Source organism: Thermobia domestica, chromosome 8 (genome assembly GCF_964235325.1).
Source record: "Thermobia domestica chromosome 8, izTheDome1.hap1.1, whole genome shotgun sequence".
Taxonomy (NCBI): domain Eukaryota; kingdom Metazoa; phylum Arthropoda; class Insecta; order Zygentoma; family Lepismatidae; genus Thermobia; species Thermobia domestica.
Genome location: NC_137461.1, coordinates 154,867,370 through 154,886,046, shown reverse-complemented (window position 1 = coordinate 154,886,046; position 18,677 = coordinate 154,867,370).

The window sequence follows — 18,677 nt, the reverse complement described above, 5'->3', positions numbered from 1 at the left end:
TGCCCTTATGTTATTAAAAACTACACCTACCATTCATGAATGATTGTGATCGAAAAGATCATAATGTCCTAGTTCAAGTAATAAATAAATGAATTACTCTTACCCCACCCATGCCTTACTCATCTACCATAATACCTTCACTTGTCCCACCTAAGAGAGGGTGTAGCCCTCTAAAAGGAGGATAGCTTATGGCTAGCACTTTAAAAAATAGGCTGGTGTTGAATTGACACACAAGTAACACGTTAAAGTGTCATTTTGTGTTATTTCAACACCTCATTTTTTGCTGTGTATAACAGAATGTTTGAAAACCCATATCAATCCTTTCACCTATGATGGGGAATAACTGTTTAACATTATCATAGTGACTATTGCACCACCTGATGTGAAATGTGATGTGTCTTTTTTTAAAAGCATGCCAGACATTGGTTTACAAGAATACCAACAATTTGTTAGTGAATAAATTATTGGAACAAAGAATTTCTTTGTTCTATTTTTACACAAAAAACTAAAATTGTGGAAAACAAATGGTAATAAAATGTGAAAGTTCCAAAAAAAAGGTAAAGAAGGTTTTTTAGAAATAATGGATGACAAAAAGCTGTTTATTCGTCTTGCCGTTCTTTGTCGTTCGTGTACTGATGTAAATTTCAAAGAAATTATCGGAAAGTATAAGTCTGATAAATGTGAGAATGTTGCAAACCTTGATGAAGTGGATTATGATGACAGTGACACCGAAGACTCTATTCTATTCTGAAGTTTAATTTTTAATTCAGTTGACAATTTTTAACATCTAAGTACATAATATATAGTAACTATACACCGATAATAATGATAATTTTGCACTAACATATGCATTATTTAGTAATAAGTTTCCCTTACCATGCCTTAAGTCTATAAAACTTTTTCCTATTCCTGTACTCATAGTTTCTCAAAATGTTAAATGCAAACTGTAGTTTTATATCATTCTGTACTCGTTTTACTTTATTTTGTATACAATTAAAGCAAATAGTAGAAAAACTGTAGCAAAGAAAAAAGTAGAACTGCTGAAACTTTTCGTTTTAAAAAAAGATAATCGAAAACGGATGAAAAATAAACAATACAGAGATGGGTTTAAACTTTATCCGTCTGCCATCTTGAATGGCCACCAAGTTTGCCAGTGAATAGTCCAAAACATTCACCATCACATTTCGTACATCTTAAGTATCCAATGAAACTGATTTCTCCATATTCGCAATTAGTTCAATCCCATCCCAAACTTCTCTTGCAACAATATTGAAAAAAGTACAAAAAATTCCAAAAATATATAAATTTTGCATTTTGATTAAAAACAAATGTAGATAGCAGAAATTTTGTAGTAAAGAAAAATATAGAGCTACTAAAGACTTTTCGTTTAATAAAAGGATAATCGAAATCGGATGAAAAATAACCAAGATAGAAACAAATAAACATATCATTTGTTCGCCATCTTGAAACGACCGCAATATTTTCCAGTCGCGGGTTCCAGATGTCCACAATCGCTTTTCTTATTTTACAATGCATAACGAGAAAAATTAGACCGCTCACAATATTTAATCATCAAGTTGCACACGGGATGTAGTTAGGAAAGCACTATATATTAAATAGACATACAACGAGTAACCTATCAGGTAAATCAAATGTGTTGTTTTATGAAAACATAAATCGTTTAAACAGTAAAGAATTATATTTTATTGACGAAGTTAATTGCACTAATTATGACTTAATATGCATATCTGGAAATTGATTTAAACATGGCAAAATTTATTTTTAGCAACTTACGGAGCAATTTAAGATTATACATAGAGACAGAAACCTTCAACTCACAAATAAAAGAATAGGTGTAAGGTTTATTTGATTAATAACTAAAATATTAATGTATTACGTAATAAAGGTACCGTTTTAGAGCCTGCCTTAGTAGCAGAGACAACTAGCAAACCCCCTGGTGTAAACTTGAATTTCAAGACGGCCAAGCTTCCATCCAGTTTGATCGGAAAACGTGCAAGCACGCTGCAAGCTGGATTGCAGTAATAAAGTTACATGAGGGCAACCTTGCATTCAGTGTTCTATTCAAGCTTGATACAAGCGTTTTACAAGTCAAGTCAAGTCAATAGCAAATGAAAGGCCAGTAATGGTATGACGCTCTACGAAGGGTATAAAGTATCACTTGAAAGCACAATAAAAGGCATATTGTATGGAAGCATGAGTTTCAAGTGCAAGCGTAAAAAATCAAAAGCCAAGCACGCTCAATCTTGCCGAAAGATTTCTTGCTACTAGGGTAGATGTGATTATTGTAAAATTATGTATACCCAATAATCTGCCAATATTGATAAGTTTGCATTATCTTCCACCGAAAGAATGTATAAATTATTATGATTGGCTGAATAAATTACTAATTGAGGAAAACTTGAAAATGTTGATTCTTGGGGATTTCAATTCTGTAGGTATTGATTGGCCATGACAACTACTCATTTAACTTAGACTGCTTTCTGAGGATGGATGTTTATCTGTCAATCTATGGTACACAGCTTATATAAACAAAAAGGAAATTTCAAATCCATAACTTTATTTTAAACATTTCGAAACGACATACAATATACAGATAAAATGTATAACCAACCAATTGTTTAAGTATTTAAATGTTTTCTTTGTCTATCGTAACTGCAATCAAAATTAAAATGAACCATGTGTTTGTGTCTTATTTCATTTCGTACGTCACAAAGAGAAATATACTGTCTTCTTAAAATTATCTAAAATTGTACAAATTAAAACAGTATAATAATTTTGTTATTGTAAATTGTTGAGACGTTTAGTTTCCACAAGGAGGAAAATTATGCAATAACTTAATAATCCTGACTTTAGACATATTTTTTCAAGATTCAACTCCTGATATGTTTCATTCTACCATTCAGTGAGAATGAAAAGAACTGGTTGAAAGAAACCTATTTAATGGTTATACTTAGTATTGTTCATTTTGAGTAATGAACAGAAAAGCTAACTAAAGCAATAATGATACGTAATTCTAGATTTATTTCAACTACCTGAAGAATGTTCCCATATCTAAATCATTTCACAAAAGAAGATGAGCAATGTATATTAAAGAAGTTGGGTGAAAATTCCGATCGAGTGGAAAGAGATATATCATACCTGAAAGATTGGATAAGGAAGCAGCACCATCTTCCACAGGATATAGGTAAGCTTATCGAGATTCTTTTAATTTTAATATAATAATAATAACAGAAGCTGAATTTTGGAAACATACGGTCGCACTTCAATGCAATATCACATTTATTATTGGATATTTCTAGAGTCCGAATCACAGGTATGTGTTTTACCTACAAAGTTGGAAATGTAATTTACAACGGGTGTCTAATTGCTATTAGTCTATCAGATTCAGCAAAATTTAACATCACTTAAAGGGAGTAGCTGCAACATACTTTAAATTGTTCCGTATAGTGAAAACAGTGGAAAAAGGCATGTTGCCCGCTCTGGAAGAGTAGCTTTCTTAAAATGGCGGCGGAAAACAAAATGGCTTCTTAAATTCTTAAAACCGTCATAAGTCTCCCAATTAGCATCCATTTTATTATTTTTTGTTTCTATTCCATGGTTTTTTGGATCGAGAAATCTATTAGTGCATTGTAAAACATAGTTCAAATATGTTTTATGATCATTACATAGTAATTTGAAAGTTGAAAATAAAAATTAGTGTTATATTAACTGATTTCGAGAATTACATTCCATGATATTGACAGATTTTTCTAAGCAGATTCAAGATAGAAGCATGATGGACGTGTTATCTGTTTAGCATCTGCTACTGACCTCACTGAACCAAAGGATGTGAAAGCTGCCTTGGAGAGACTGAAATATGCTGCAAAAACCCGAGGAAATCATCATATAGAATAAATGGGCTCAGTGATTATTGTACCAGTATTTCAGACATTAGATACCACTGAAAATTACACATAAACAAAAGCTTCAGAAAATACAAGAAAAAATATTCAATCACATGATGTGGGACCACCTGACAGTTGTGAACTCAGAGCTAATAACACAGTTCGCTCAGCAGCAAATGAACACTGGAGGTTAAAGACTGAACAAATAGAATTAATTATGAAAATATTAGGTATTGCTACTAAAGACATAGTGTCAAGTGAAGCTTATCATTTCACATGTTACAGAAATTTTGTTAGGATGATACACAAACAGAATGACTCAGAGCCAAGCATTGACAATTTGGAAATGGACTGTGAAAATGTAGCATTTGTTGAAGTTTTTTAAAGCTAGGAGAACACAGTCATTACAGCTAGGAGAACACAGTCAAAGAATTCTCGACTTATTCTTTTTAAACAATTTGTCAAAGTTATGGAAGAAGAAGAAGAAAAATTAGGAGGAAAATAAAATCTCTCGAGAACAAGTAATTTTATGAGGCAAATTTAATTACACAAGAACTTGGTATTTGTTAGTACTGAAAATAGAAGAATTTTTTAACCAGTTTCGTTAAGCATTGACAAGTTAGTTTTAGAAAATGTTAAACTGCAACAGAAATTGCAGCATTTACGCATCATGCAAGCAGAATATAGAACAGTGCATCTTGCAGCTCTAAGAAAAGACATTTCAAATGTTACTGAGAAGTTAACATAGCCACCAACATTAGACGACTTGCATCCTGAATGCATTTCTCTGCATGTACCGCCAAGATTAGATACATTTGTTACAGTTATACTCAGTAGCACATCTAATTCCACACAATGCGGTGCAAAGGTTTTGCGTTCAAAGAATTATTTGGCCCAGGACTCGTGTATAATGTTTCTCGAGGTGAAATTAACTCCCCTAAAAGTGTTTTACTCTCATCTGTAGTAAAAGCTCTGTGTAACAACACAGTGTACGGCTCCTGAATAGTCATGGTCGTTGTATCAGCTATGATATCATTGAAAACCTAGAACAGAATATGCATTAAACAGAATATGTGATTGTTATATCTAAACAAAAACAAGGACATGTGGTACTTCCTGATCAATTTCTAGTGTCAATGACTGAAGATAACATTGACAATTTAAAACCAACATTAACAGGTGGTGGCACATCACATCATGTAAGTTCAATAATCGCTATGCGACAAACTGGCGAATCACTGTAAAGGCAAAAACAATAGTCTTGTCTTCAGAATCTGGAACCTCATCAACTACTGCCACAGAATTAACTACACAACTATATAATACTCCAATAGAACCACCTCAGAAACGGCCAAAGAAATCATTACCTGAAGATTTGCCGACGAGGAAAATGTCAGAATACTACAGTGGACAGCAGCTCCCACTTGGTATATTGACACACGTTCAAAATTTAGAGAATTCTACTAGCTACAAAGCAGTTTCAGCTTTGCAGAGGGTACAGTACATGTTATGGATTACCAGCCGTTGACTCAAAACTAATCCAAGTCTCCTGATACCAGGCTGGACATGGTTCTTCATCACATTACGGGATCTTGTATTTGCCATAAAAACAAAAATTGGTTATCTAGGTACTGCTGATTCGTCAGCCACTGACATAAGAACAGCCAGTGATGTTTTGTGCAGAGGAGTGCAATAAAAGACCAGATGAAGGTATCTGTTGTGATTTGTGTTTTCGATCAGGTATTTCATGCAAAAGCATAGAAAATATATGAGGTGTACTGCAAGCATAAGGACCAGTTCAGGAATATAGTGCTGATGATGGAAGGATTCCACCTACTGATGATGCTGTCAGGCATAATTGGTAGTAGGTTTGGAGCTGCTGGTTTAAAAGATCTAATTGTCAACAGTGGAATTGTAGTGGAAGGATCAGTTGACAATGCACCTACCGGAAAAAAGCTACAATCCAGCTATTCGAATGCATAAAGCAGTTTATGAGGCATTAGGTTCCTTGCTGATATAGGAATTCCAGGACTCAGAACTCATCTCACAATAGTCCTTATTACAGGAACAATTTATTACACTTCTTGAAGAATTCCAAATGAACATCTGCCAGACTACATATGAAACGCTGCAGCATAACAGAATCACAGTAGATTGGATGAAAACCCTACTCGAATTCATTAGGAACTTAGAAACAGGCGATAGCTATTAGGCCAAGTTTAGGATGAGTTACCTCAATCTTGTAGAATTGGCATTTAACCTTATAAATTATTCATTGTAGCTTTGGAAAATTCAAGATCGCTAATAAAACTCCAACTGACCGAGCAGTATATATATTTTAAGATTATATATTTGAGTTACAGTTTCGGCTATGTAACATAGCCTTCCTCAGACACATTATCTAAGGAAGGCTATGTTACATAGCCGAAACTGTAACCAAATATATAATCTTAAAATATATATACTGCTTTGGTCAGTTGGAGTTTTATTAACCTTATATTTGCAAGTAGAACTGGAGATTTGGATTTATATTGGAAGATTGAGAGACATTTATACCAGACACAGCTTACTGAGCTAAAAGTTTATTTAATATGTTATTTTGCATTCCTGATTATGCTAAAATGAAGGTGCTACTAATATGGTACACATATTTGTAGAATACTATATTCAGAGATTTCAGACTATATCTACGTCAAGCATATTAGCTATGTTAAGAACGTTATATAATTTACACAAAATTCCGCAATATATAGGAAAATGAAATAAACGTAGAGTTTTGGAGTCAATTTATTGTTTTATCCATTCTGTTTTGGTAAATTTATGCACTTTACATACAATAAAGCCAGTTAATGCATTTTGTAATCAATTTGTAATCAAAATTTAAAATACATGCTATTTGAGAGAATTATGATGATTTTAAGAATTGATGCCACCATTTTGTTTTTGGCCGCCATATTGGGAAAGCTACCGACTCCGAGAGAGCAACATGCATTTTTTTCACTGCTGGGATTATGTTGAACGATTTTATACTGGTTGCAGCTCTTCCCTCTCTGTGATGTTATTTTCTCAATTTTGGTGGTCTATCTGACGGACTATATCACATAACGAAGACGGAGAAGTAGCTCTTTTATTTATTTTGCACTTTTGGTATCATACTTGCAAATCAACAATACAATTCACTCACGCGTTGAGTATTTAACTATATGAAAGACTAATAACTCAAATTTAAAAGTAATTAAGTAGAAAATTATTTTCCAATAGGGAAAAATGTGTTCTTGTTCCGTTCACACGTTAATTCGTATAAAATTCCACTTGTGGTGTGAAAGATCAAAGAGTGAGTAACAGGTCCTGAGGATAACAAGCAGGAAATGTCTGTACAGTACTAGGTTTCGTTCAAATTTATTTACTGAAAAGTCTCGGATCATAGTGCAATACAAATGAAGTAGAATACCTAAGAACTGCAAAAATATTTCTTGTTTTCTGCATTTTTCTTTCATCGCAGAAGTATTGTATGGATTTATTTATTTATTTATTTTGGAAAACAAGAGACAAATGCCTAATTATAGTTTTCCATGATTCTATAATAATGCACTTTAAAATACGTATATAACAACATAATAATAGGATAGAAAATACAAATTTTATACTTTAAAATACATATAGCATGATATATCTAATTTATTTAGAATACAATTTTGTCTATAACTAAAAATGTCTTATCGTTGGATACCCTTGTGACATCTTATTATACAATAAACACGGTGGGAGATACATCCAATGCATTACGTGAGAGGTGGAATACGTATGGCATTATGAGGTGTCGATACTTTAAGTGGGACGTGAATTTTAATTTCAATTAACAAATATTCTGAATCGATTGCACTATGAATTATAATAAAGATAAGATAAAATTCGTTTTCCTGTTTTCAAATGATTGAAATGAATATTCTTTTCGAATATCTTCCTACTTCTCAACTTTTAATATATCCTTACTTTTTACATGTCAAAAGGGGCACAAACTTATTTTGAATACTTTCGATATTGTTTATATATTTCTTACTTCTTAGAAGTCCCTATTATCGCTATCAGTAAAGTCTCGTGACGTAATGTTTCGGTAGTTTAGAAAATTTGACCGCTTGTATGCATGTCATAACAAGTGTGTGAACAACTTTACAAGTTGTATATTATTTGTTTTTTTTTAATATTCGTCATTTTGTCTTCAGTTTATTGTCTATCGTTTTGATTTCCAATTGCTTGTTTTGTTTATCATTTCTGTTTTTATTTATCTATTTTCGATTTTCTTTGTTATTAATGCATTGTCAGTAATGTACATAAGAGTTGGGAAAATTGTCTCACAATTTTCATGTCAACTCATTTGACTGCAGGAAAAAAAAGGCGAAGGAAAATCATAATATACAGAAGATCAAGAATTAGTTTGAAACGATATGACTGTTAATATCACGATGAAGTTCTAATTAGTGCCGGACCCAACCGGGTCTTTGTCTGTCTTCCTTGATTCGATGTCATACTTTTAACAATATTTATAATAATACTCTAAAATATGTAAAACTAATCAACATTCCAGTAGAAGTGAATAAAATTGCTTTTAGGTCTAACTCTGGTACCATTTTAGTTTTAACGTACACTACGCCAAGCTTTGATACCAATGTTCTTTTCTGCGGTCCGTACTTCGTAGACACATTTCCATATTAATCTATGAAGGAAGGAAGAAATAAGTATAAATAAACGTGAAATATCTCACTACTTTCTTCACCATAACTACGATTCAATATCTCCACGACGTCTGCAGCTCATCGTGACGAACAGTCCTCGTCACATGATGGTTGTAAACTTTGTCCCAATGTCGATAGTTCATTATTATGTGTCCTCACGCGATCCGAAGATTGAAACCTGTAGGACAAACGGAAGGCGACACAGACAACTGTACCTAGGTCGCCACCGGAACAGTATTCTGGAAAGTTGATTAATTGAGCTGTGGATAACGCACTCCAAGTTTTTGACACAGACGTGTTACCCCGAGCCGAATACGGTAAAATTTACAGTTTTAGACAAATTGGCACAAAGCGAATGAATAATATACACAATATCATATAGTTACAGAATGAGAGAAAACAGCTCAAAGATTAAATACACAATAACACAGATCAAGATATTTCTGATTTAAATCCGAAAAATTATTATTCACAAACAAAGGTTAAGAATTAAGTACACTGATGTTCACCGTAACTCCGGTATACAGATGATGTTCCAGGCCTTCACGTATACATAGGTAAGTACCCTTCTTCATAGGTAATTTTCCGCTAGGTTAGGTTGGATGTTAGGTTAGGTAGGTTAAAACGCCATATAATTAGCTTCAGTTGATTTACCTTTATGAGCCTTGGACAAGTAGATTGTGAGCACCTCCATTTAATGCATAACTTTAATGTTATAGCTCATCTCCATATATTATTATTCCATGTATCATTTACTTTATAAATTACTTCCATTAATTACTTCTTACGTTCCTATTAGGATCATTCTTACTTAATACAAACTTTTCTCATTTTAATTGCTTATTTTACATAATTACGTTTATTTATACTTATTTCTTCCTTCCTTCATAGATTAATATGGAAATGTGTCCACAAACTACGGACCGCAGCAAAAGAACATTGACATCAAAGCTTGGTGTAGGGTACGTTTAAACTAGAATGGTACCAGAGCTAGGCTTAAAAGCAATTTTATTTACTTCTACTGGAATTTTGATTAGTTTTACATATTTTAGAGTATTACCATGAATATTGTTAAAAACATGACATCGAATGAAGGAATACAGACAAGGACCCATTGGGTTCGGTACTAATTAGAACTTCATGGTGATATTAACAGTCATACCGTTTCAAACTAATTCTTGATCTTCTGTATATTATGATTTTCCATCGCCTTTTTTTTCCTGCAGTCAAATGAGTTGACATGAAAATTGTGAGACAATTTTCCCAACTCTTATGTACATTACTGACAATGCATTAATAACAAAGAAAATCGAAAATAGATAAATAAAAACAGAAATGATAAACAAAACAAGCAATTGAAAATCAAAACGATAGACAGTAAACTGAAGACATAATTACGAATATTAAACAAACAGATAATATACAACTTGTAAAGTTGTTCACACACTTGTTATGACACGCATACAAGCGGTGTATAACAAACGTAATTATGTAAAATAAACAATTAAATGAGATAAGGTTGTATTAAGTAAGAATGATCCTAATAGGAACGTAAGAAGTAATTAATGAAAGTAATTAATCAGGTAAATAATAAATGGAATGATAATACATGGAGATGGGGTATAATATTAAAGTTATGTATTAAATGGAGGTGCTCACAATCCACTTGTCCAAGGCCCATAAAGGTAAATCAACTGAAGCTAATTATATGGCGTTTTAACCTACCTAACCTAACATCCAACCAAACCTAGTGGAAAACTACCTATGAAGAATGGTACTTATGTATACGTGAAGACCTGGAACATCATCTGTATACCGGAGTTACGGTGAACATCAATGTACTTAACACGTTGACTGCCAAGCGTAATTTTGGATTATGGGTGGCTTCAGGCCAAACGTTCATTTTGTTTACTTTTTTAACTTTTGTGACATTTTTAATTTGGTTTTTCAATTGTTAATGGTTTCAGTGTTGTTTTTGATGTTTTGAGATGTTTTCAGCCGTGTATACTTTAGTATACACATGGCCTGGGACGGTTCATAGTCCTTTCCAAGCCACGTGTATACTAAAGTATACACGGATAATATATTGTTTCGTTCACTCTTATTCAATGTTTTTATTGTGTCTTTAGCATGATACAATGTATAATATAGTTTTCATGGGTAGGTTGCTTTTTATACTATCTTTTTATTGCGGCATAATATATTGTTGAAAGGAATATTACTAATCTTGTTTATTCAGACTGTTTCCACAGTAATTAAATAATGATTTTTCTGTCACTTGCTACAGCCCCAGAAAACGTATCATGCAAGGCCATTTGATTTTATATATATCCATTGAAGACTTCCCTATATTGTAGTCGACAATGTATTGAGCTTTTGCTTTACCTTCACCTCTCCTGTTTGTTTGGATGCAGACAGTTGTGTAGTGCTTTGTTGAAGGCATCAATATTTCCCTCATGTCTTTCCACTTGCTCATTTTGACACCTTCGCCTATTATTCCAGAGAAATCTCTTAGTATAAAAGATTTTAGAGAAGTTATCCTGTCGTTGGCAACCCCAACCTCAACAAACAACCCCAACGGCAAGAAAGAAGAACTCTCACTATTTGGTTGACAGAAAGTTCTGGGAAAAATCCAAAAAGGGGCGATGTGCTTTGTGTTTAAAAAGTATGGAATAAATGGTCAGCTAATAAATGGCAAATTAAAGCGTGCACCTCAAGTTGTGACCTATTGTGACATCCGCTCTAAGAGTCCATATATGTGTAGAGACTGCTTCAATGAGATTCATTAGACTTGTCATATTTCCTTCTAATAACAGGAATTAGATATTAAAAGGAAATCATATTAGTGATTAGTGATCATATCAGATATTAGATATGAGAAGGAAATCACTAATTCATATTTCTTTCTAATTACAATTCAGAGAAGCTTTAATTGTTTGACATTTATCAGATTTATGTGCGTTTTCTCCATGTATTACAATTTAGGAAATAATGTTTTATATACTGTAGTGCAAAAATACATTACACTATATACATTGTTCAAACAAAATGTAAAAAGAAGACAGCATACCCATATATCTATAAGTTAGTTTTTCTTGCTGTTTTTTGTTTTTAAATGACACATATAGATATTGTACCAACAAGCAGGTTACAATATAAAAGAAAATTCTGTACTGGATTCAAAACTTGATCCTTCTTCCCCAGAAAACAAAGTCCATAAACTGACAGCAAAATAAAAGACACTCAGGTCACATGTGATATCTCTCCTAAGGGCAAAGTAGGGTGGTCAATAGTTAAGAACACACATGACCAAGAAGGAAACTTAGTGTGTGTATACTTAAGTATACACGTGGCCTGTACTTACCTACGCCGTGTGTATACTTAAGTATACACGTGGCAGTGAACGTGTTAATTTTTAACCTTTGTTCGTGAATAATAATTTTTCGAATTTAAATTAGAAATATGTTGATCTGTGTTATTGCGTATTTAATCTTTGAGCTGTTTTCTCTCATTCCGTAACTATATGATATTGTGTATATTATTCATTCGCTTTGTATCAATTTGCCTAAAACTCTGTAAATTTTACCGTATTTGTTTGTTATTCGGCTCGGGGTAATAACGTCTGTGTCAAGAACTTGGAGCGCGTTATCCACAGCTCAATTAATTAACTTTCCAGAATACTGTTCTGGTGGCGACCTAGGTATAGTTGTCTGTGTCGCCTCGCGTTTGTCCTACGGGTTACAATCTTCAGATCGCATGGGGACACATAATAATGAACTATCGAATTGGGCCAAAGTTTACAACCATCATGTGATGAGGACTGTTCGTCATGACGAGCTGCAGACGTCGGGGAGATATTGAATTGTCGTTATGGTGAAGAAAGTAGTGATATATTACAAATTTTATTCTTGAATTCTATCAATACTCTAAATAAGAAAAACTATAAAAATCACTGAAAAAATGAAAGTAACCATATATATATATATATATATATATATATATATATATATATATATATATATATATATATATATATATATATATAAGTATCCGTTCATAAAAAATGCTCCATTTCATTTGTATATGAAATCACTTCTGATGATCTTCTGGGCAATCAACATATCAATAACTTTTCTGAAGTTTAGTTATTTTTCTTTTTTTTCTCTGTTTATACAATAGCTAATGCACTGAGACTATTTTGAGCTACGGTACTCCTTTAAATGTTTTTATATTCTTTAATATCGTAAAAACAACTTTCAGTTTCTGAACTCAACGTAGGATTATTTACTATGATTTTCACAACTTTTCGTTTATGCTATTCTCTTTCTATAGACTTACTATCAATTTCACAATATGCTAAATGGAATCTCCATTAGACTGCAAACGTCTGCTATCTCGTATACTCGAAATACAATGAATGCTGTTTTGTGAACTATTAACAGTATACATGAAACATGCATTACATCAAATTACTATGATAGTTGCAGAAGCACTTTTAGTTACGAATGCTATGTCATGTACTTCTCCATTGTTGTCTCAAGACACTTCATGACTGTTTATTTTATATTTACGTTTTCTGATAGAGTTTATGCTATAAAAGACGAGATTTACAGTTTAGAAAAGAGATTACTGTAATGTGTTTCATGCTCTCCCACCTGGAAGTGAACTCGGGGTCAGTCCACCAAAGAAGTACACTAGTAACTATACAAATGAGGATGACACGACACTTTAAGAAGCCAACCAAACCACGGAAAACACCAGAGTTACTTGAATGTTCGGACTCCTAATGCAGACATATAGCATATTCAAACACCATAAAATCTGATGCAACCAATCAAAAGTGAGTGAATATGAATTGTTTTTCTACAAAATTATTATGAGACTTAATAGAAATGATCATGAGAACGAATCGTGATAGAATATTTGACGTAATTATCAGGAGCGTACTCACAAAAGTTTGGTGGATGAGTCCGAAGTTTGGAGAGTCCAAAATTATAAAACATTACATCTACGTACGATTGATCGTATTTAATTCTACAGCCGAGAAATAGAATTTAATTCGTAAGTTCCGCCACCTATATTCTAAAGAAAAATATAGACTTAGATTTTTTGAAAGAAAAGAAACAGTATGTTCAGATGAAATGTAACATCAAATCTTTAGGTTACATCAGTCATTTCTCTACTAAAGAATTATAGTTTTATTATGAAACTGTACAAGTGAATTTCGAGTTTAAAAGTTTTGAGGGGAATCCGAACCCGCTAGATTCTTCGAGTGGGTGCGCCCCTGGTGCTCACACCAGTTAAATTCAGCATAATTTTAATGTGTTTATTACAGTTCTCACACTTTTTTTTATCAGATATTCCAAATCTATTACACAATTCAGGTCCATTGCTAATTCCCTTCATATAAGACGCGAGAAAAGTCAAACAATGATATTTTTATTTCATAATCAGACATTTATTGTTTTAAATTTACTTTGAAATTTCGACACAGTTTGGCTTTCACCTCCAGATGATAGTTAACTTTGCTCGATTGTCTTCCAACTTCTTTCTAAGCTTTCACAATTCTTCAGTGCACTAAAATATATACAGTAGTTTGGAATCACTCAACAGAATCCTCTACAAAATAGGATAATGATAAGATTTTTCTTATAAGAAATCTTCCGAAAAATGCTTCCTTATCGAACAGGCGTTAGGTTCACTAGTATTAAAAAGGTATTTTAGAAAATTAACACTACAAACCGATCGAAGAGGGTATACGAGTGTATATGGAATATATCCAACTAATTTCTTTATAGTTCAGCATATATTTACTTTAATTGAGGAATGTAATGGAGGTATAATGATAGATATGAGCTATAGTTTTGAAAATGTTCGAAAGTATATCGACCAAAAATTCTAGCGGTACATAGCTGATGGTAATTATGGACAAAATTAATAAATATTATCAAACACATTTATAAATCAATCAGAATAACACTACACGATACTTTTCACTTTTACCAGTTTGAAATACACTGAGAAAATAATATTTCTACGCATAAAGTACGATCTCCGAAGTAAGTTATACCCCCCTCCAAAGAAAAAAAGCTTTTCGCGTTTCTCAGAACTGTTACGGCTGAACGTACATTAGTGCAAATACCAATACTCATCTTTCTCTATTTTGCATGTGTTAAAGACGAATATTGCCCAAAAAAAAATCAGTTCCAGAATTTCCTTCAGGTTCCCACAATAGAGAAGGTAAGATTTTACTATTGTATCAATGTTACCAAGTACAGTATATTTTGATCAGCTATTCGCTTTTCTTACAAATATTTAGTTTATTTAGGCAGGAAGTCAGTAACCTAAAGAAAAATCAGAGATTATACGTATTTTAAAAAGTATTGAAAATAAATTAAAATTTAATTTTTCCTTGTGTTAACTAAAGGGGAAGGGTTCTAAACCTCCCATTCCCTATCGTATGACCTCGGAAACCCATAATTTTGTTTGTTCCATTAATGTATTTTCATTACAAGAAATTGAGGTAAAAAGAAATGTAGATAACTGATCGAAAGAATGAGTTATATACTACTAATATATTCTTCTATTTTAAATTGTAGTTATCTTTTGATTCTGTTTAAAGCGTCAGATTTCGGGAAATAAGTCAACAACAGCTGTGAACGCTGCTCGTTCAAATCTTGATTTGAACGTCAGGAGACCGCAGTTCCTCCCTCAGCCGCTCGCGTTTCCTTTCTGTACTACACACGGAGCAGACTGTCACGCTCGCTGCTCTGTTGTGAACGAGGTGTAGTGATGGAATGCATATGCACAAGAGGTAAACAAGCTAAGAGTAGGAACGAAACGACAGTATAATAATATTCTAAATATTATTAAATACTTTAAGGAACAACAAACAGCGCACGATATTTGGTGGTTCACGTGCTCTTGCGAACTGCACAAGGCGACGCCACTGATCACTATATATTCCACCTTAAACCTTTACCTAGGTAGTGTATAGTGTTTTGAGGACATTAGTGTTAGGAAAACCACTTCCCAATCTCATCACAAAGCCAAGCTTCCTAAAGGCCTCACAATCTATTGACATGAATATCGAATGATAGGTTTGACTGCAGAGTAACACAAAATCAGTTATATAATGTACTCTCTCAATTAGCGTTTGATTTATACTATACACATTATATATTATTGTATTTACTTTGAACTCGTGTTTGTAAAATTAACATATTTAAGTGTATTATTCCTTCATGTTATCTACATCAATTATATAACTGTGATCAACAGTAAAGTGTACAAATTATTCAATTGTTTTTTGAATGTATGTCCGTTCGTTCGTTCGTTCGTTTGGTCATCCACATGAAAACATGTTCATTCTCCTAGAAGCCTTACTATTCAATCTATCAGTATTAAATTTTAAATAGAAATACTTTTTATACTCTCTAATATGCTGTGTTTGTACTAACAAAACACACAACTATCTCTGATTCACATACTGAGTTTAGGCTTTCACCATACTATAACCGTCACCAGGTTATAGAAGTATTTTTTGTGGACGCTCTGTATATTTCGTAAATACAGTAATTATTTTTCGATTTATACTTTATTCTGCAATGCAAATAAGTTCTTTCTTCGATGGGAACTGTTTTTCTTCCCACGCAACAGGACAAAGAAATCTTTATCGTTTATCGTTTATATATATATATATATATATATATATATATATATATATATATATATATATATATATATATATATAAAGTTATTTTGTGGTGAGAACATTTTAGTGAGCGATGACGCTTCCCAGTGTTTCTCCCTGACTTATTAATATGTGAAGAGTATGTTCTAGGGTTATTTGGAACTGAACTAAGTGTACCATCCAATCATTTATGGAAATATTGCTATCTAAAGCAAACCAGATGTTCAAACGTCAGAACGACGCCAGCCACATCGCTTTACCAGTTCGTTATCTAAACGTTCCCAGACCCAAGTAATCACAATGTCTCGTGCGTCATGGCCAGTAGACTAAAATTAATATTAATTCCGTTTTATATTCTATTTACATGTACACACAGGTGATTTAACCTGTGTCTTTTTGAGAATGAACTGCCAACATTGATCAATTGATCAGTGCAGCTCGTATCTCGAACCTCTGAGTTCGAGGGGTGTTACTCCATATATCGTGGGGCCGCGGTGGCTCAGTGGTAGAGCTTTCAGCTCTGGTCCATGGGGTCCCGGGTTCAAACCCTGCTCTCTCCAAGTGAACTTTGTGGTGGACAAACACCGTGTGCGTGGGTTTCCTCGGGATTCTCCCGTTTCCTCCCACTTTCTCCATTCCACCATTTCATTCATTTCCCGTAATCACCGTCTCCTTTAGCCTAACCGGCATAACCGTGGGACGTAAAATTCAAAGATTTCATTTCATTTTTTTCATATATCGTAGCTGCAACTACTAAAGGAAACCTGTTAATTCACACACTAATGTGGTTCAAGGTTTCCGTATGTGTTGTCCTATACAGAGATCATATACCGAGGCCTATCAATTCAATGTAAAAAAGTGGAGATGGAAAAATGTCAGATGTTTGGTTGGGCGAATGCAGGGTCGGATTTTTGGTATTGGTGTTTTGGGACAAATTTTGTACTATGTAATGAGCAATAGACTGGTAATGCGCAGTGAATTGAGCAGAAGCGATAGTGTAAATGAGGAATATCTGATTTCCAAAGATAGCAAATTGCTGGCACTCAATTATGAGGTGCAAATTCAAAGAAAGTGGCAATTTCGTTGAGTATTTCGTGAGGGATAGTGTCCAAGGTGAAGACGATCTACAAAACGCACGACGAAATCACATTGGTTAGGAGAAACTGTAATGGGAAAAAAATCCTCAGTGACAGGTCTCACCGAGCATTGCACCAGATTGTTACTTAAGGCCTTCGCACACTACGCGAATTTGCGTGTCGCAGACGTGCGACATTTTTTTCTCTCGTTTTCTTGTCGTGGGGTAAAAAATTCCCATTTGTTACAATGGATTTGGCGGGGGACCTTCACACACTACAGGACAAGTTTGACACTGTCGCAGGCCTGTCGCAGAAACCGGCCACCTGCGGCAAGCTAAGAGCTACGCGACTTCGTGGGTCAAAGTTGCGCAAGAGCGCGACAATTTATCTTTTCAGCAACCAGACACTCACTATGAAAGATGAACTCAATAGAAGCTTTCGATACAGACGCTTTCATTGCAGAAATTCAGGCACAACCTAGTATGCGAAACTCCAACAGTAGTTCCTATAACAACTGAATTGAAAAGTCAAAAGGATAGGGAAAAGTGTGTTGTGCATTCCATAGTGGATTCATGGATATGCTACTGGAAGAGAAGAATCGTATCGATAGTAAATGTTGTCGTTTTGTTCATTCTAACATTTTCCAAAAGTCGGTACCAAGCCAATGAAGTGTTTGGTAGAAATTGCAACATAAAACTACATTGTTCATAGCTTCAATTTACTATTTCAAATTACTCTAAAAAAATAGCACAAATGACTAAATATTCCCAAATATATTTTACACATTCACAAACTTCCATCCTCCAAGCCAATATGTAATTTTATAACATTTCGTTATTTTTTATATATTCTAAGTATTTAATATGGATACCGGTACTGTACGAAAATATGAAAAATAATGTTTTATAAGCACTTTGACATAACGCTGATGCCTCGTGGCACTTCATAATGAAATTTATAAGGAGAAGCTGCGAGGCATGAAGGTAATACCTCATGTAGTCAGTGGCGGATTTAGTAATATACTGACTAGGCCCCTGATTTAGTCCGTGGGTCAAGGGGAACCGCCAACTCCAGGCTACATACGTACTCCTTATTGATCTGCTTGCACTTTGTCGTTAAAGAATATAACAGATTGTTTAGTATTACGGTAATTGCATACAAACTACATATAAAGTGCATTGTCCCCTTATTCTGGCTAAAGATGTGTCACATTCCAGCGGCACGTGAGTCGAATATCAGCGACGCGACGACACAGCCTGTACAGCGATCT